Below are 16,420 nucleotides of genomic sequence, written 5' to 3' on the forward strand. Positions count from 1 at the left end.
GTCCGTCTACTCTTGTTCCGACTTCGACTCAGAATCCATCATTGACAACAGCATCTCATATTTCGACCTCTTCTCCACTGGTACTTCTTTTGTTTAGATTTTCAATGTTAAGTTCCTTTCAAATGCCACTTGATCCTTATATTTTTCCTTTTTCAGATTCACTATATGCCTTTTCCTAGTGACGCGAGAGCTCACCAAGAATATGGGCCTGCATATGGATCAGGGTCGACTGCTGCAACTATCACTATTGTTCCTGGATATTTGACACAGAAATTCATCAAACTGTCAACACAGAAATCGTCGACAAAGACACTACTCCCGTACTATCGACACAGAAATTCGTCGATCAAGATACAGAACCACCGTTTAATGTTCCTTCTCCATGAGCTGAAAATTTGAATTTCGATGATATTGATTTTGACCTGGAAAATATCCTATCAGAAGTTCGACAGATTTATTTCTCTGAAGGAACTATGGCACTGTTTTTTAGTCCAGAGTTGAGCACTATTATCCCTCAAGCTGAGAACTCAACTCCGGCAGCGTCGACCAAAGAAGAAGAAGTTATAGAAGAAGTTACTTCCTCTGATTGCTCTTGTTATTGCTCTTGATTGCTTGAACCATTCTATTGAGGATATTGATAACAATACTGTCCTAAAGGCTTAACTTACTGATGCACTTGCCTTTCTCAATCAACATATTTTCTCCAACATGCATTCAACTCTTGGCTCATTTATTGAGGATGTCTCCTCCCACTTTTCCAGAATTCATGATGCTGACCAAGAACTAAACAAATTACTTGAGACTTTAGCTGACTATGATACTCAGCTGAAAAAATATGACATGGCTAAGTCTCAAGTCGTTGAGGTTTTGTCAAAGGGTCGGGTAAAAGAACAACAAATAGTGTCGAAGATTGCAACCTTAGAGAAAGAATTGGTTGATATAAAATCAGGAAAAACAAAGTCACATCTACCAATGCTGCTCTCTCTCTTCGACTGGACATGATTGAAAAGGCTTATGCTTCCAAACTTTTAGGTCGAGGTGCTTTAGTCGAAGCAGTCACACGAGCCATCAATACCAATGAAGCAGTGCAAGAGTCCTTAAGCCTGGATCAACGTCAACAGGATCTAAAACTCATGTTTAGAAGCTTACTCTAGTCCTCTTTTGCACTTATTTGTTTAGCATTCTCAACTTACTTTGTTTTAGTGACAATGGTATTTTTTGAGATACTTACCATTTACATGCATGGTTCGATTGCTATTTGTATCTCTTATTCCATATGCATTACCATAAAAAACTTAATCGATTTCAAAGGGTCCTTCCCAAATCACCCCTTAAAACTTAATTATTTCCAAGTATGAAACCATAGGTTTTACTAAATCACGTACTCCTCATGTGCTTCTTTTAAATTTTCAAATTTTGAAAGATGGTTATATGAAGATGAAACGGTTCTTGCATTTCTGGGAATGTTATAACATTTCTAATAGGATTTAATGGGCCTTTATTGATTCAAACCCTTTTATATTCTTAAGTCTTCATCATTGTTCATTACCTTCATTTTTTAGTGAACACTTCTAAAAAAATTCTTCATCTTCTGCAAAAACTTTTTCTCATTTTCTTGCAAATCCTTCTCCATTTGAAAATTTTATTTTCATGGCTACTCAATTTGGTCTTCACTCTAGTAGTACTCTGGCCGTTACAACTATCTTATCTTCATCTACTACTACAGCTGCAACTACTACCACCAATATTCTCGTTACTACCTCTACTGCAAGAACAACCATGGCATCTGCCTCTGTCTCTGCCGCCAGAACTGCTGCTACTGCTCCATGTGGAACCTTTGCTACTCCCGCTTTTTTGTCCCAGGAGGGTGTTAACAACATTCACATCGTAGATCCTCCACCTCTGGTGACCAGTGTGTCACAATTTTATAATGATGATGAGAATTTAAGAGCTCCTAATCCAGATATAGAAACTACCGCTTTATGGCGTAGCCAGTTACTACTTCCATTTCAAGTCTCCAATGTCATATATTCATTCCTAGGTCCAATCTCCACCTTAGAACAAATTGAGTTGATTTCTTCTTTCTTTTCTTCTCCTCCTGAACACCTTCCTTTAATTTTTTGTAAAAACATTAAGGCTACTTACTTTGCTAGTCGAGTCCTTAGGACGCACCCCTAAAAGAGTCGAGCTCATCTTTTTCGACATGGCTGTCGAAACTTTCTTCAACTTACAAATCTTTATGGAAGCCTCTACGTATAGTATCTGTTCTTCGACTTTCTACTTATGACCTTTCCTACACTACCCCTTTGCTTGGAGCTAGTTTATACTTTTTGTGCCCAGCCACAAATAATTTTCATTTTTCCTATGTGATGATGGGTCCGATCCTAATGGAAATCTTAGCTCCAACTGGCTTATCTCCTAATGGAGAAGATGTTTGCTGGACAATCCCATGTTTTAAAGATGTCTATGATATTAACTTCGACTCGACCTTCGTGTCGGGCTTCATTCAAAATAACATGGGTTCTGAAGGTGACCCTGTTACAGATAGTAAATACGTAGCCTTCCTCCTCTTGTGGCTCAATGCCTTTGTTTTTTGTCCAGAATCAATCCAAATAAAAAAAAGTAACTACCTTTCTTTAGCCATCATAATTCACCACAAAAAATACATCAACCTTCCCTCTCTTATTCTAGGTCAATTATATGAGGCACTTTCTTTAGTAGTTAGTGAGATTCGATGAGGAAAATCTTCAATTAATCCATTCGGTCCTCTTTGGATCGTCAATCTATGGCTTAAATCAATATTCGAACCTCAATTCACTGCCGCCTTTAAGTTTCCAAAAACTTCTCTTAAAGGTATTCAACTATCTACACTTTCATGGTCAAAACCAAAGGGTATGTCTTCTATTGATGCTTTTTGTCATTTTATTAAGCAACTCCTCAACATCAACAATGATTCTTCATGTCATCCTAACCCATTGTCATGTCGAAAGAGTACTGTGGGTTACCTCCATTTTCTCACTAGGCTCAAACCGGAAAACTAGGAAGCCCTTGATGGGCTATGGTAAAAAACTTTAACTCCTCAAGTCCTTCCTGTCGGACTTTCTCATGAGTCGACCATGGCTTTGAAAAAGAAAGGTTAAATTACACAGTTGGTCCCTACACTTTTAGTGAAATTGCAAATTGATCTCTACACTTTAAAAGTTTGTAATTGGGTCCTTAAAGAGAATTAAAATTTGTAATTTAGTCCCCGCCCTTCAAAAAGTGTTTGATTTAACAGAATATTCTCAGTATATTCTCTATTTTAACAAAATATTCTCAGCATATGCTGAGAATATTCTGTTAAATCAATAGTTTTTGAATAGCAGGGACTAAATTACAAATTTCAATTCTCTTTAGGGACCTAATTACAAACTTTTAAAATATAGGGACCAATTTGTAATTTCACTGAAAGTGTAAGGACCAACTATGTAATTTAACCAAAAAGAAACTTGTCACTTATTCCCCACAATATGTGTCGAGGCAATTTGATCATGCACAAGCATTACCTTCTCCTCTCTCCCTTTAAATTGGAGACCAAATGGTTCACTACGAAGTGTCAGATTTGATAGAATTTGACCATTTTTTGGACTTGAACTATCAAAGAGTAACTACCCAAAATCAAAGATATAACCTCAAATTCTGCTTCTTTTCAAACCTTGATTTTCATAAATAGTGGTTGAACTATTATGACACTCATTGCCCTTCAGTCGAGCAAGCACTTTCTATCTTGGTTCTTCCTTTTGCACAGACTACTATTGCGTCGAAGAAGACAAAAGGTGGGCACATCGACGAAATCATTGCCTTTGAAAAATATTATAAGGTAAAATGGCATTTCAGGAATGTAAGGTACGTCTTCATCAAGGCTTCATAGGTATGGGAAAAGAAAAAGGAAGCATATTTTCATAGATGTCTCGATCGTTACTTTATTATACAGAAAAAATATTTTATGAAAACATTCAAATTTCTTTCTTTTCCCAGTGCCCCTTTTGGCCTTGCTGATCAATTACCTGATCCTCCTAAAGGAGCTTTGGGAGTGGATTATCAACTTTGGAAAAAGGATCCTTGTACCTTAGGTATAAACACTAGTGCCATCTATTACTCAGGAGCCAGGGATAAAATTCATGGTCAGACGAGGATTGCTGAATATCCTCCAGGCACCATGTTTTCTTAACTGCTCGAGAAATTTTTAAGTCCTTATTCTTCTTATACCTATTTTATGATTCAGCTGCTCAACTAACATTCTAGCGGGCATTGCTCCCAACCCGAAACTAGTCGAGGAAAGCTGGAATTTGGATGAGGAAGCCACCCCAAAAAAACAAAATAAAAGAGAGATCGAGGTAGAGGAAGGTCGAGCGAGGCTACCCTTCCTTAAAAAAAGTGTAGTGCTGTCGACATCCTTATAGGGTAAAAATCCAAGAAGGTACAAAAATGTGATCTAGCTCCTCCTATCATAGTACTCTTTGCACTCTTCACCTTTGATAGTCAACTTAAATTATACATATTTGAATAATCTATTTCCTTTTTAGTCAAAACCTGCCAAACTTAGCTCAAAGTCTTAAGCTGAAACGCAAAGCTACTCTGAGCCAGGTGTCAACCTATTAGGTGTCGAGGCTGAAGTCACCCAACCTCCTCTAAAGGTTATTGTCTCTCTTCCTTTTTTTAAGTCTAATTCAGCCTACATCGTCGATTGCAGCTTCCCAGGCTTCTACTGACTTGCCAATGGTAATTGTACTTGCCATTCTTTTCTTTCTTTGATTACAAGCACATTTTTTTCTTTATATAACATAGATATACATTTTCCAGGTAAGTTATATACCTCTATTGACGGATGCCGAGACCTAGCAGGAATCTGGTCCTGTTTCGACATCAGCTGCAGCTACTTCAACCATTTTTCCTACCTAAAAGCCAGCTAATGTCAAACATGACGAGTCTTCTATTATTGTCCCTACTCCTGAAGCTGAAGACCTAAACTTTGATGACTTTGACTTCGACCTTGCCAACATCTTTTTAGAAGTTCGACAAGTGTATTTTTTCTAAGGGACAAGAGTTTTGTCTTTTTTGGTCAAGAAGCAGGAGTCCCCCAAGTGCAAGACACATCAAAAATTATTTCCACTCATGAAGAAGAAGTTACCTCTCCTGAGATGCAACTTCTACTAAGCCGTGACCCTTCAGTTGTCGAAAGGGTCAGTGGTGCACGAAATTTTAATTACACTTTTCACAACTCCGCACAACTAACCAGCAAATGTACTGGATCTTCCAAGTAATACCTTACGTGAGTAAGGGTCGATCCCACAGAGATTGTCGGCTTGAAGCAAGCTATGGTTATTTTGTAATTCTTAGTTAGGAGATTCAATTGATATAATTGATTTTGTTTATGAAAAGTAAATAACATGAAATAAATGGTACTTGTGATTCAGTAATGAGGAATACGTTGAGGTTCCGGAGATGCTCTGTCATCTGAATCTCTGCTTTCCTACTGTCTTCTTCTCCAAACACGCATGGCTTCCTTCAATGGCAAGTTGTATGATCCTCTCGGATGAAAAATACCAGGTACGATCTCTGCACGGCTAATCATCTGTCGGTTCTCACTAGCATCGGAATAGGATCTCTCTATCCTTTTGCACACTGTCACTGCACCCAACATTCGCGAGTTTGAAGCTCGTCATAGTCATCCCTTCCTAGATCCTACTCGGAATACCAGAGACAAGGTTTAGACCTTTCGGATCCCAGGAATGCTGCCAATTGGTTCTAGCCTCTACCACAAAGGTTCTAATCCCACGGACTCGGTCCATGGATTAGAGACCCAAGAGATACGCACTCAAGCTGTCGCCCAATGACTACGTTGTGCTCAGATAGATTGGGAGTGGTTGTCAGGAACGCGTTCATAGACTTGAGAATAATGATGAGTGTCACGGATCATCAGATTCTCTATATTGAAGTACGAGTGAGTATCTTAGAATAGAATCAAGCGTGATTGAATAGAAAACGGAAGTAATTGCATTAATCCATTGAAATACAGCAGAGCTCCTCACCCCCACCTATGGGGTTTAGAGACTCATGCCATAGAAGATACAATATGGAGTGTAAAATGTCATAAGGTACAAAATGAATCTCTAAAAGTAGTTTTTATACTAGACTAGTAACTTAGGTTTACAAAAAATGAGTAACTAAGTGCAGATAGTGTAGAAATCCACTTCCGGGACCCACTTGGTGAGTGTTTGGGCTGAGCTTTCAAGCTTTCACGTGCATATACCTCAAGTTGGAGTTAAACGCCACCCTGGGTGCCAAAATAGGCGTTTAACGCCAAGAATTATGCCAGTTCTGGCGTTTTACGCCAGAAAGTTTTTGTCTGGCTTTCAACGCCAGTTTGGGCCATCAAATCTCGAGCAAAGTATGGACTATTATATATTTCTGGAAAGCCCAAGATGTTTACCAACCAACGCAATTGAGAGCGCGCTAATTGGACTTTAGTAGCTCCAGAAAATCCACTTCGAGTGCAGGAGGGTCAGAATCCAACAGCATCTGCAGTTCTTTTTCAGCCTCCGAATCAGATTTTTGCTCAGGTCCCTCAATTTCAGCCAGAAAATATCTGAAATCACAGAAAAACACACAAACTCATAGTAAAGTCTAGAAATGTGATTTTTGAATAAAAACTAATAAAAATATATTAAGAAGTAACTAAATTATACTAAAAACTATGTAAAAACAATCCCAAAAAGGGTATAATTATCCGCTCATCACAAAACCAAACTTAAATTGTTGCTTGTCCCCAAGCAACTAAAAACAAAATAGGATAAAAAGAAGAGAATATATAATAAATTCCAAAATATCAATGAAGCTTAGTTCCAATTAGATGAGCGGGACTAGTAGCCTTTTTGCTTCTGAATAGTTTTGGCATCTCACTTTATCCTTTGAAGTTCAGAATGATTGGCATCCATAGGAACTCAGAATTCAGATAGTGTTAATGATTCTCCTAGTTTAGTATGTTGATTCTTGAACACAGCTACTTTATGAGTCTTGGTCGTGACCCTAAGCATTTTGTTTTCCAGTATTACTACCGAATACATAAATGCCACAGGCACATGATTGGGTGAACCTCTTCAGATTGTGACTCAGCTTTGCTAGATCCCCAGTTAGAGGTGCCCAGAGCTCTTAAGCACACTCTTTTGCTTTGGACCACGACTTTAACCACTCAGTCTCAAGCTTTTCACTTGGACCTTCATGCCACAAGCATATGGTTAGGGACAGCTTGATTTAGCCGCTTAGGCCAGGATTTTATTCCTTTGGGCCCTCCTATCCATTAATGCTCAAAGCCTTGGATCCTTTTTACCCTTGCCTTTTAGTTTAAAGGGTTACTGGCTTTTTTTGCTTGCTTTTTCTTTTTCTTTCTTTTTCTTTATTTTTTTCGCCATTTTTTTTCACTGCTTTTTCTTTCTTCAAGAATCGATTTTATGATTTTTCAGATTATCAATAACATTTCTCTTTTTTTTTTCATTATTCTTTCAAGAGCCAACAATTTTAACATTCATAAACCTAACTATAAAAAATATGCACTGTTCAAGCATTCATTCAGAAAACAAAAAGTATTGCCACCACATCAAAATAATTAGAGTAATTTCAAGATAAATTTTGAAACTATGCACTTCTTGTTCTTTTGCAAATAAAAACATTTTTCATTTAAGAAAGGTGAGGGATTCATGGAATCATTCATAGCTTTAAGACATAGACTCTAAACTTTATTGATCATGGAATAAAAATAAGACATAAAATAAACATAAAAGCAGACAAATAATAATAAAAGAAAGAAAATTAAAGACATAAAAATAAATGACTCTAATACTAATGCTTATGTAACTCTTAAGATAGGTTTCTAATAATAAAAGTTATCACAGAGTTAGGACTCAACAAACTTGATTTTGAGGGGTAGGTGATCCTTCAATTTGTGGGACGTCCAACTCTTCAAGGGACAACTTCTAACGCTTTTGCTCCTGTATCTCACGCCCTTGTTTCTCTTGTTTTATGAGCATTTTGCAGAGCATGCTGTTCTGATTCTGATGTTCTTCTTTGAGTTGATTCACAGCTTCTTGCAGCTTGGTGACAGATGCTTTTAAGCGGGCCCAATAGTCAAATTGAGGAATTTCTGGGAGGAGCTCTTCCGCCCCCCTCTTGATGAGGTTATCTTGAATTTGAGGTCCATCCATCACTTTTTTGGTGATTGGGCGTTCAACTGTGATATATTCATCCACACCCATCTATACCCCCGCATCTTTGCATAACAGACTAATCAAGCTTGGGTAGGCCAATTTGGCCTCAGTGGATTCCTTGTTTGCAAACATGTAAATTTCAACAGGGATTAGCTGATGAATCTCTACCTCCTTCCCCAGCATAATATAGTGAATTATCACTGCTCTCTTGATAGTGACTTCAGATCGGTTGTTGGTTGGGAGTATAGAACGCCCAATGAAATCCAGCCAACCTCTAGCAACTGGTTTGAGATCACCTCTCTTTAGTTGGTTTGGGACACCTTTTGAATTAGTAATCCACTTGGTTCCAGGGAGGCATATGTCCTCTAGAACTTGATCTAGCCTTTTATCCTTGGCCATTTTCCTATTAAAGGACTCTGGATCATCTTGTAGTTGAGGGAGTTTAAGAACTTCTCTCACTTTGTCAAAATGGAAGTAAATAATCTTTCCTTTGACCATAGTCCAAAAGGAGTAGAAAGCAGTTCCCTCTAATCTTTGCTTTTCTGTCATCCACAGATTTGCATAAAATTCCTGGACCATGTTTCTTCCAACATGTATCTCAGGATTAGCCAGGACTTCCCAGCCCCTGTTTTAAATCTGCTCTTAGATCTCCGGGTATTCATCTTCTCTCAGATTGAACCTTACTTCCGGGATCACTGATCTTCTGCACACAATTTTGAAATAATGGTCTGCATGTTCTTTGGTGCAAAACCTCTCATGCATCCATTGTGGTTTTGGATTGTTTTCTTTTTTGCCTCTTGGAGTGATTTGTTTTCCTTTAGGGGCCATGATCTTGGTCAGTGATCATGAAAAATCAAACCAAACTTAGAGGTTTGCTTGTCCTCAAGCAAAAGCAAAGAAAGAAGATGAGTAGATGGAGAGAGTGATTCGAATGATGGAGGAGGGGTGATGGCCGAATGCATAAATAAAGGGGAGGGAGGGTATGGTTTCGAAAAGATTTGAAAAAGATATGATTGAAGGATATGATTGATACAAGATAAACATGATATATAAAAAAGAAGATTACTTTCAAAAATAAAAGATATGAGGAAGTTAAATCTGAATTTTTGTTTATGCATCTAAGAAATAAAAGATAATATAAATGAATTGAAAAGATTTGAAAAGAAATTGAAAAGATAAATGAGTTTTTGAAAAAGATTTGAAAAGAATTTGAAGTAGAATCAATAAAAATTTATAAGTTTACGAATTTTTGTGAATGGGGTTTAAAAGATAAATGTTTGTAATGTTTGGATGCAGAAAATTTTGATTTAAAACATGAAAATTCGAAAAAATTTGAGTTGAAACGAAATTACCTCTCCCCTTAGCTGTTCTGGCGTTAAACGCCCATAATGATATCCATTATGGCGTTTAACGCCCATCTGGTGGCCAGAAATTCTTCTTCACTGAGCATTTTTCTGAACTCCCAGAATGCTACCAATTCTGGTGTTAAGCGCCCAGAATGCTGCCCATTCTGGCGTTTAACGCCCAGAATGCTACCTTTACTGGCGTTTTGACGCCAGTGAGCTCATTTCCTCTGTGATTTCTCTGTTTTATGTCTTTAACCTCCATTTTCCTGACTTTTTCACTGAAAATATATTAATTAACAAGGAAAACAAAATTAAAAAGACTTATCTAACTGTTACAAACATCTAATTATTGATAATGGCTAGGTTGCCTCCCAACAAGTGCTTCTTTACTGTCTTTAGCTGGACTTTTACTAAGCTTTTAACTTAGTCTCAGCTTTGAGCATTCTTGCTCAACATTGGCTTCAAGATAATATTTGATTCTTTGCCCATTAACAATGAACTTTTTGTCTGAATCAATATCTTGAAGCTCTACATAGCCATATGGTGACACACTTGTAATCACATATGGGCCCCTCCACCGGGATTTCAATTTCCCGGGAAACAATCTGTCCTGTCTTAAAGACTCTAGATGACAGCCTTTTGTCATGCCATATTTTTGCTTTCTCCTTATAAATTTTTGCATTTTCGAAAGCATTGAGTCTGAATTCTTCCAGCTCATTCAACTGGAGTAATCTCCTCTCTCCAACTACCTTAGTGTCAAGGTTTAGGAACCTAGTTGCCCAGTAGGCCTTGTGTTCCAGTTCCACTGGCAGATGATAGGCTTTTTCATACACAAGCTGGTATGGAGAGGTCCTATAGGAGTCTTGAATGCTGTTCTGTATGCCCATTGAGCATCATCCAGACCTCTTGCCTAATCCTTTCTACGGGCATTTACAGTCCGCTCCAGGATTTATTTTAGTTCTCTATTTGAGACTTCAGCCTGCCCATTTGTCTGTGGATGATATGGAGTTGCCACTTTATGGTTAATTCCATATCGGACCAGAGCAGAGTCAAGCTGTTTATTGCAGAAGTGAGTGCCTCCATCGCTGATCAGTATCCTAGGGACACCGAACCTGCTGAAGATATGCTTCTGGAGGAATTTCATCACTGTCTTAGTATCATTAGTGGGTGTCACAATTTCCTCTACCCATTTAGATACATAGTCTACTGCCACTAAAATATAAGTGTTTAAGTATGATGGTGGGAAAGGCCCCATGAAGTCAATACCCCATACATCAAACAATTCAATCTCTAAGATCCCTTGTTGAGGCATGGCATAACCGTGAGGCAGATTACCAGCTCTCTGGCAACTGTCACAGTTACATACAAACTCTCAGGAGTCTCTATAGAGAGTAGGCCAGTAGAAGCCACACTGGAGAACTTTGGTGGCTGTTCGCTCACCTCCAAAATGTCCTCCATATTGTGATCCATGGTAATGCCATAGGATTTTCTGTGCCTCTTCTCTAGGCACACATCTACGGATCATTCCGTCTGCACACCTCTTAAAGAGATATGGTTCATCCCATAAGTAGTATTTTGCATCAGAAATCAATTTTTTCATTTGCACCTTGCTATACTCCTTGGGTATGAATATCACAGCTTTATAGTTTGCAATGTCTGCAAACCATGGTACTTCCTGAATGGCAAAGAGTTGCTCATCCGGGAAGGTTTCAGAGATCTCAGTAGAAGGGAGGGACGCTCCTGCTACTGGTTCTATCCGGGACAGGTGATCTGCTACTTGGTTCTCTGTCCCTTTTCTGTCTCTTATTTCTATATCAAACTCTTGCAGAAGTAACACCCAACTTATGAGTCTGGGTTTTGAATCCTGTTTTGTGAGGAGATATTTTAGAGCAGCATGGTTAGTGTACACAATCACTTTTGATCCTACTAGATAAGATCTGAACTTGTCAATGGCATAAAACACTACAAGTAACTCTTTTTCTATGGTTGTGTAATTCTTCTGTGCATCATTCAGAACACGGCTAGCATAGTAAATGACGTGCAGAAGCTTGTTATGCCTTTGTCCCAATACTGCACCAATGGCATGGTCACTGGCATCAGACATTAGTTCAAATGGTAATTGATAAACCACTATTTTATGGTTTATATTGTGTTTAATTGTGTGGTTTTATGATGATCCTGACCCACTTATTCATTAAAATAGCATGCATTTATATTTCCTTCCTGAAATTATTACATGAGTGAAAACTGCTTCCTAGAGACTTTTAATTATACATTTTACTTCTCCTTTATTCCATTCGATGCCGTGATCTGTGTGTTAAGCGTTTCAGGCTTTATAGGGCAAGAATGAGTTGGAGATTGGAAAGGAAGCTAGCAAAAATGGAAGGAACATAAGACATTGAGGAGATGACCAGCGAGAAGCGACGCGGCCGCATGGACGACGCGACCGCGCGGAGAAGATCAAATCGCAGTGACGCGGCCGCATGGATGACGCGACCACGCGAAATGGAAAAGCACGAGCGACGCGGAGGCGTGGACGACGCGTCCGCGTGGGAAAGCAGAAACGCGAATGACGCATCCGCATGAGCGATGCGATCGCGTGACGTGCGCGATCTGCATAATTTACAGATTCGCTGGGGGCGATTTTGGGCCCTATTTTGACCCAGTTTTTGGCCCGAAACAGCAGACTAGAGCCAGAGAACAAGCAAAAACCAAAGAGAACATTCATTCTACACAGTTTTAGTTTTTAGATCTAGTTTTACTCCTCCTCTAGGTTTTCTCTCTATACATTCATAGCTCTTAGGATTTTTAGTTTCTCTTGCTTTTTGCATTGGGATATTGAGAAGAGTTATTACCTCATCAAGACTTCGTCATTCTAGTTCGTTTTCTTTACTTGGCTTACTCTTCCATGTTCCTTGCTTTGTTTAATTTTACCATTGAAATATTTTTAGGATTATTTAATACAAGGATCACTTTTATTTTTAATTGATTATTTTTAATTTTTATTTACAATGTCTTTCTTTAATTCCTTTTCATATGCTATGAATTTTACCTTTACAATGAGTGAGTAATTCCCTAACTTGATGGGGAGTTGATTGAAAGGAACCCTTGAGTTGGAAGGTTCAAGAGAAAGGTTGTAATTGGGTTATTGTTAGATTGCTCTCTAATTCCTGACACCAATCCTCCCCAGAGTGGATTGGGACTTGTGAATAGAACAGCACTCCAACTTGTTTTACCTTCCCTTACTTAGTAAAGGATAACTAAACGAAATAACTCTTAATTGTCAACTAATCTTAAGAATGTTCCATCAAGAATAGGGCTTCCATGTAATCAACTCCCAGTCAAGGCTTTTATTTACATTATTCAATTTCATCAATTTAATTTCCTGTTTACTCAACTCAACCCTTTTCAAAAACATCTGATTAATAAAATAGCACCCTTTCCTGCAACTCGTTGGGAGACGACCTGGGATTCATACTCCCAGTATTTTAAATTTCAATTTTCTGTGACACCTTTCTAAATTGAGCGGTGGGTTTCTGGTGAGTTAAGAACTATACTTGCAACGCATATATTCTAATAATTTTTAATTCACCAATTTCTGCCCGCATCAGTAATGTCCAGTCTGGTGCAGAAATAACTGGTGCTGTGACCAGCTTAGCTTTCAGAGTTTCAAATGCCTGCAGACACTCCGTGTCAAAGACAAATGGTGTGTCAGCAGCTAGCAGATTGCTTAGAAGTTTTGCGATTTTTGAAAAATCTTTTATAAACCTCCTATAAAATCCTACATGTCCCAAAAAGCTTCTGATTGCCTTAACATTGGCAGGTGGTGGTAATTTTTCAATTACCTCTACCTTAGCTTGATCTACCTCTATTCCCTCGTTTGAAATTTTGTGCCCGAGAACAATTCCTTCAGTTACCATAAAGTGACATTTCTCCCAGTTTAAAACCAGGTTAGTCTCTTGGCACCTTTTCAAAACAAGTGTTAGATGGTCAAGACAGGAGCTGAATGAGTCTCCAAATACTGAGAAGTCATCCATGAAGACTTCTAAAAATTTCTCTACCATATCAGAGAAGATAGAGAGCATGCACCTCTGAAAGGTTGCAGGTGCATTGCACAGACCAAATGGCATCCTTCTGTAGGCGAATACTCCAGAAGGACATGTAAATGCTATTTTTTCTTGGTCCTGAGGATCCACTGCATTTTGGTTATAACCTGAATAGCCATCCAAAAAGCAGTAGTATTCATGACCTGCCTTTCTGGTGGCTGTATTGAGTCTTCTGTAGTCAATACACATATGTCACCCTGTAACTGTTCTTGTAGGAACCAGTTCATTCTTTTCATTATGAACCACTGTCATGCCTCCCTTCTTGGGGACAACTTGGACAGGGCTCACCCAGGGGCTATCAGAAATAGGATAAATAATCCCAGCCTCTAGTAACTTAGTGACCTCTTTCTGCACCACCTCCTTCATGGTTGGATTTAGCCGCCTCTGTGGTTGAACCACTGGCTTAGCATTATCCTCCAATAGGATCTTGTGCATGCATCTTGCTGGGCTAATACCCTTAAGATCACTTATGGACCACCCAAGAGCTGTCTCGTGTGTCCTTAGCACCTGAATTAGTGCTTTCTCTTCTTGTGGATTCAAAGCAGAGCTTATGATCACCGGAAAAGTGTCACCTTCTCCCAAAAATGCATATTTTAGGGATGGTGGTAGTGGTTTGAGCTCGGGTTTAGGAGGCTTATCCTCTTCCTGAGGAATTTTCAAAGGTTCTTCTATTCTCTCTGGTTCCTCCAGATCAGGCTGAACATCCTTAAAAACGTCCTCTAGCTCTGATTCGAGATTCTTAGTCATATTGACTTCTTCCACCAAGGAATCAATAACATCTGTGCTCAGGAAGTCTTTTGGTGTGTCTGGATGCTGCATGGCTTTGACAGCATTCAACTTAAACTCATCCTCATTGACTCTCAGAGTTATCTCTCCTCTTTGGACATCAATGAGGGTTCATCCAGTTGCTAGGAAAGGTCTTCCTAAAATGAGAGTTGCACTCTTGTGCTCCTCCATTTCCAGCACTACAAATTCAGTAGGAAAGGCAAATGGCCCAACTTTGACAATCATGTCCTCAATTATGCCTGATGGGATTTTAATGGAGCCATCAACAAGTTGGAGGCATATCCGGGTTGGTTTAACTTCATCAGTCAAACTAAGCTTTTTGATAGTGGATGCAGGTATTAGGTTGATACTTGTCCCAAGATCACATAGAGTTGTCTTGGTACAAGCATCCTCTAATGTGCATGGTATCATAAAGCTTCCGGGATCTTTAAGCTTCTCTGGTAAGCTTTTCAGAATGACTGCACTGCATTCTTTAGTGAGGAAAACTTTTTTAATTTCTCTCCAATCCTTCTTATAGCTTAAGATCTCTTTCATGAACTTAGCATAAGAGGGTATTTGCTCAAGTGCCTCTGAAAATGAAATCTTTATTTCAAGAGTCCTGAGATAGTTTGTAAAACGGACAAATTGTTTATCCTGTTCCGCTTGGCGGAGTTTCTGAGGATAAGGCATCTTGGCTTTATATTCTTCAACCTTGGTTGTTGCAGGTTTATTTCCTACAGAAGTGGTTGGAGAAGCCATCTTAAGGGGGTTGTTATCAGCACTTGCAAGAGTCTGACCCCTTTATGGCATTTGAACGCCATAATTGGGGGCTGTATGGGCGTTTAACGCTAGATTGCCACCCTTTTCTGGCGTCTAGATGCCAGAATTGGCTGTCCCTTGGGCGTTTAACGCCACTTTTCCACCCTTTTCTGGCATTTGAACGCCAGAATCATTCCTCTCTGGGCTCTTACTGTCCTCAGAGGGATTTTGGGCAGTGGTTTGGTTATCCTTTATTAGCTGTTCCTTTCTTGGCTTCCTACTACCTTGGATAGATACATTCAGTATTTTCTCACTCCTTAATTGAACTGCTTGGCATTCTTCTGATCCAATTGTGCTTCCATATTTTGGTTGGCATTTTTAGTGTCTTGGAGCATCTCTTTGAATTCTGCGAACTGTTTTGTTATAATAAACAATTGCTGATTGAGTTCAGTAACTTGTTCTTGAGGACTAAGTTCAGTAGATACTGCTTTAGCCTCTTCTTTCAGGGAGGACTCACTGCTTAAATACAGATGCTGATTTCTAGCAACTGTATCAATGAGCTCTTGAGCCTCTTTGATGGTCTTTTTTATATGTATAGATGCACCAGCTGAGTGATCTAGAGATATTTGAGCTTTTTCTATAAGCCCATAGTAAAAGATGTCTAACTGCACCCATTCTGAAAATATTTCAGAGGGGCATTTCCTTAGCATCCCTCTATACCTCTCCCAGACATTAAAAAGGGATTTATCATCCTCTTGTTTAAAGCCTTGGATGTCCAGCCTTAGCTGTGTCATCCTTTTTGGAGGGTAATATTGATTCAGGAATTTGTCTGATAACTGTTTCCATGTTCTTATGCTTGCTATGGGTTGGTTATTTAACCACCCCTTAGCTTGATCTTTTACAGTAAATGGAAACAGTAATAGTCTATAGACATCCTGATCCACTTCTTTATCACGTACTGTGTCAGCAATTTGTAAAAATTGTGCCAGAAACTCAGTAGGTTCTTCTTGTGGAAGACCGGGATACTGGCAATTTTGCTGCACCATGATAATGAGCTGAGGATTTAGCTCAAAACTGCTTGCTCTGATGGGGGGTATATAGATACTACTCCCGTATGCAGTAGTAATGGGGTTAGTATATGACCCCAGAGTCCTTCTGGACTGTTCATTTCCACTTAGGTCCATGATGGAGAAAAGGAAAT

The 16,420-nt window shown here is 39.0% G+C and overlaps 1 long non-coding RNA gene across 1 annotated transcript in view; it reads right to left on the reverse strand.

The window, feature by feature from the left end:
* LOC107648771 overlaps positions 14,435-16,420 on the reverse strand; it is a 16,429-nt gene continuing 14,443 nt past the window's right edge. Inside the window, exon 3 of the long non-coding RNA XR_001622074.2 lies at positions 14,435-14,447. This is a non-coding gene — a long non-coding RNA (uncharacterized LOC107648771). The remainder of the gene's footprint in view (positions 14,448-16,420) is intronic.

The sequence above is a fragment of the Arachis ipaensis genome, chromosome B06 (genome assembly GCF_000816755.2).
Source record: "Arachis ipaensis cultivar K30076 chromosome B06, Araip1.1, whole genome shotgun sequence".
Taxonomy (NCBI): domain Eukaryota; kingdom Viridiplantae; phylum Streptophyta; class Magnoliopsida; order Fabales; family Fabaceae; genus Arachis; species Arachis ipaensis.